At 38.4% G+C, this 4,517-nt stretch overlaps 1 pseudogene; it reads left to right on the plus strand.

Moving 5' to 3' along the window:
* Positions 1 to 3,406: 3,406 nt before the first annotated feature.
* On the plus strand, positions 3,407 to 4,096 carry LOC124971475 (AP-5 complex subunit sigma-1-like; annotated as a pseudogene).
* The last annotated feature ends 421 nt before the right edge of the window (positions 4,097 to 4,517 follow it).

The raw sequence follows: 4,517 nt of genomic DNA on the forward strand, positions 1-4,517 counted from the left end.
TCTTTTAAAATGTTCCTTAATTACAGAAGCTTTAAATGTTGAAAAGAAATTCAGTACATCTTCATATGTATTTTAGTGGTAGATGGAAACAATACCTTTATTTATTTACTTATTTTTATGTGGTGCTGGGATCAAACCCAGTGCCTACCACATACTAGGCAAGCACTCTACCACTGAGCTCAAACCCCAGTCATCCATCAGTATTTTAATGGATTATTTCTTTATGTACTCTATCAAATAAGTTCATGTTCCATCTATAGACCCAACTATTTTCTCCTATGTTTTCTTCCAGAAATTTTTACATTTATCTTTAATGTTTAGGCCTACAATCCACTTTCACTTAATTTTTGTATATGATTCAAGATATGGGTTAACATTTCTGTTATGTCCCAGGATCATTCTTTGAAAGACTTTCCTTTCTCCACAGTATTACCTTTGCACTTTTGTAAAAAAATCACTTGTCTGTGTTGACCTAGCCCACACCAGTGGAAAATGTGGGACAAAGCCCAGACTACAGACTGCACTATTTAGGTCAGCTTTTTGAACTAGAGCTGAGAGGTAACAAACCAGACTCCATCTGAGACAAAAAACCCCATGATGACAGGTAGTCTAAAAATTACAGACCTCAGAAAGAAGTGATTCCATATTGAATACCCTTGGCAAGGAAGATTATTTGACTTGTTCTTTTGTTTTTGTTTTTTTCTGTACTTTGTGACTTTGTTTCCTTCATTGTTTCATATATTTACCAAATTTTTAGTTTTCATTTTTTTCATCTTTCCACATTTTCATTAGCACATCACAGTTGTCCATAATATGGGATTTGTTATTACATATTCAACCATGTACACAATATAATTAGGTCATATTCCTCCCCAGCATTTTCCCTCTCCATTCTATCCTCCCATTCCCCAGTTCCTTTCCACTATTGACTCTGTGCTTCTTATGAGGTCCACCAACCATTTGTTTCCTTTTCCCTTTTTTTCTGTAAACTTCCACATGTGAATCATAGGTATAAGTGGAGGAACAGAGATACAGGATAGTGGCATAGAAAATATTTTCAGTGAACTAATAGCTGAAGACTTCCAAAGTCTTGGGAAAGTATGGACATCCAGGTATAGGAAGCATTTAGAATTCCAAAAATACGTGACCAGAAATGAAACTCTCTATAAGTAAACTTCCCAAATACAGATCAAAGAAAGGAAACGAAAAGCTGCAAGAGATAATGCAAAGTCCCTTATAATGGATAGCTCATCAGAATAACACCTGATTTCTTAGGAAAAAAAAACTCTAAATGTCAGGAGGAAATTGAATGACAGATTATAGTCCCAGAAAGTAAAATAACTAAACCTAGATTACAAAGTTATCCTTTCAGAAATAAAGAAGAAATAAAGATCCCCCAAGATAAGTATACACTAAAAGAATGCATACCACTGAAGCAAAATTGCAGAAGATACTCAACAGATATCCTATACTCAGATTTGAAAGCAAGATAAATCACAAAAGCACAGAAAAAAAGCACCTGGAAAAGTAGCTAAGAAAATGAGAATAGGAAGAATCAAACATCATTCTTTCAGTAAATCATTCAAATCTATAAGATTAAGGGGAAATTAATATAAAATTCTCAAAACAACATAAAGAAAAGTAACCACAATGACGGAGCTAGTACATTTCCTTCACAATATACTTGAATAAAAGTTATCTGAAGTTTTAATTAAAATTTGTGCCTAGCTGTGTAATTAAAAAAACCCACTGTTTGCAAAACAGTCACTTACCAGTAAAGACTTACAGAGATGGAAGGTGAAAAAATGGAGAATGATATATAATCAAATGGATTCAAAAGTATTGGCTATATTATATCTTACAAAACAGACTGCAAGCCAAAATTGGTCAAAGAGATAAAGAATTTCACTACAAATTGGTAAAGAGAAAACCACTAATCAATAATATATGATTGTTCAAAAATAAATAAAGATGTGAAAGGAAAGAGCAACAAGTAGAAGAGAGAAAAGGGAGAACAAGACAGGAAGGAAAGGGGTAGGAGAATTGGGATTAATAATTAAATTCCTTGTATGTATAATTTATGTCAAAGGAACCCAGATACTATGAATAAATATAATGCTCTAAATTAAAATATTTTAAAAATTAAAATATAGACTAAATACAAAAAGAAGATATGATATAAATACATATGCAGTTAACAATGGAGCACACAATTTATAAAATAAACACTATAGGACTTAAAAGAAAGATAGACCTTGATGAAATAATGGCGGAATATTTCAATACTCCACTCCTAATAGATAGATCTTCTAGACAAAAAGTCAATAAACATCAGAGTTAAATTGAACTATGCCATTCAAATGGACTAAACAGATATGTACAGGATAGTTCATCCAACAACTACAGATTACACATTCTATCATCAGTACGCAAAACTTATTTCAGAATAAATCACATTTTAGTCCATAAACGTAAATATTAACAAATACTAAAAATAAAAGAATTTCCTGTTTCTATAAGTTTCATAACAGAATGAAAATGAAACTGGAAGCTGGAAATCGTCAGTCAGAGAAACTATGAAAATATTCAAATATGTGAATATTCAACAATATACTTTTGAAGAATTCAAGGAGAAATTTTAAAAATTCCTAGAACAAAATGAAATGAAACAAAACCTATAGAATCTATGAAACACAAATCGAAAACAGTAAAAAAAGGGAAGTTTATATTAGAAAGCAAAAAGATCTCAAATGATATCTAAAATTAATGAGCTTCTCAAAGACTGGGACAAGCAAGAATAAATCACAATCAACAATCACTAGCAAGGAAAGAAATCATAAATTCAGTGGAAAAATTGGTAAACAGAATACTACCAGTATAATACAGAGGATCAATGAAATAGAGTTGGTCTTTGAAAGAAGAGCAGAATGATAAACCCTTATCCAAACTAACCATAAAAAGAGAATATCCACATAAATTATGGGGAGAATTGATATTACAACAGATGCCACTAAAATTTAGGATCATTAAGGCATATCTCAAAAAATATATGCCAAAAATAGAAAAATCTAGAGTTGATAAATTTTTAGACACATATGATTGTACCAAAATTGAACCAAGAGGACATAAAATGCCTAAATAGGAGGCGCACCGGATCGCGAGTCTGCCATTGTATGCCCACTGTTGCGTCGGATGCCGGGTTAGAAGGTCCACCACCCGGAGGAAAGACTGAATGCTACGCCTCAACGACAGCGTCCTCCTACTGCAGGGCAGCACATACAGAACTGAAAACCGTTGACGCCAGGCTGATTGGAATGAGGAACTACAACCCCCAAAGTGCATTGTGCTACATGGTTGTGGGAAGCAGTGACATCTTTGGCTTTCCTGTAGCACCCACCACAGAGCCATGGTCCATGCCTTCCTCGTTCTACCTTGAGGGCCCAAATGTGGAGGATACTGGCCTTTGTTGAGTGCTCTACTCCGTGTCTTTGGTGCTGAGAAATCACCTGATGATCCCGATCACATGGTGAAGAGAGGAACAGCTTCTCCGCAAGGAGCAGATTTTGGCGGTGGCCAGGCAGGTGGAGTCAATGTGACAGCTGAAGCAGCAGCATCCGGCCGACCCCCAGCAGACATGCAGTCTCAATCCTCAGATGAGTCTGTGCACCTACAGGAGGCCCATGAGAGGCCTTCCCCCTGGCAGCAGGAGGACCCTTTCCAGGAGCTGAGAACAGTGGTGTGGCAGGGCATGCTTTCATTAGGCTTTGCCCTGGTGCTGGATGCCCATGAGAACCTGCTGCTGGTTGAGAGTACCCTCCGGCTTCTGTCCTGCCTCCTTGACCACCTCCAGCTGCCGACCCCTGGCACCAACCTCCTGCTGCAGGCTGACCGCATTGAAGGCATCCTTACCCACTTTCTACCCCATGGTCAGCTGCTTTTCCTCAATGATAACTTTTCCCAGGGTCTGGAGAAGGAATTCAGTGCTGCCTGGCCCTCACTGGAATGGGACTCCCTGAGAACAGGGAAGGAATACATTGAACATATAGCCAGGGGAAGCTTGGCATCTGCCTCCTGCCTGACCTGTTTCTTGCTCTGATGTACTGTCATACCAGGACAGATGGATGGGACAAGCTGGCAGAAAGGGGACCAATGAGAGGGTAGAAGTGGGACTGTGCCTGTTCTCAGGTCACCAGAATTACAGAACATCGGAGCCTAGAACTGCCATGTGACTTACTCAGACCACTGAGGTCAGTCAGACCTGTCTTAGCCCCTGCCTTCCTCAAGCCCCATTAGCTGCCTGAAACTTAGTACACCTTCTCCTTCGAAAGCTCCAGTCATTGCAGACTCTCCTCATGGTAGGGAAGCTGGTCCCACACCCTGGCAGGCCCTGGCCTCTACCCTCGCACCTATTTAGGCATCATCATTAGAGATTTGTTAGCAAGGGCCTGCTGTCCATCTAGCTCCACCTCAATTCAGAAACACTGTTCAGCAGGGGCATTCTATAGCCCCTTGTGTGC

Source organism: Sciurus carolinensis, chromosome X (genome assembly GCF_902686445.1).
Source record: "Sciurus carolinensis chromosome X, mSciCar1.2, whole genome shotgun sequence".
Classification (NCBI taxonomy): Eukaryota; Metazoa; Chordata; class Mammalia; order Rodentia; family Sciuridae; genus Sciurus; species Sciurus carolinensis.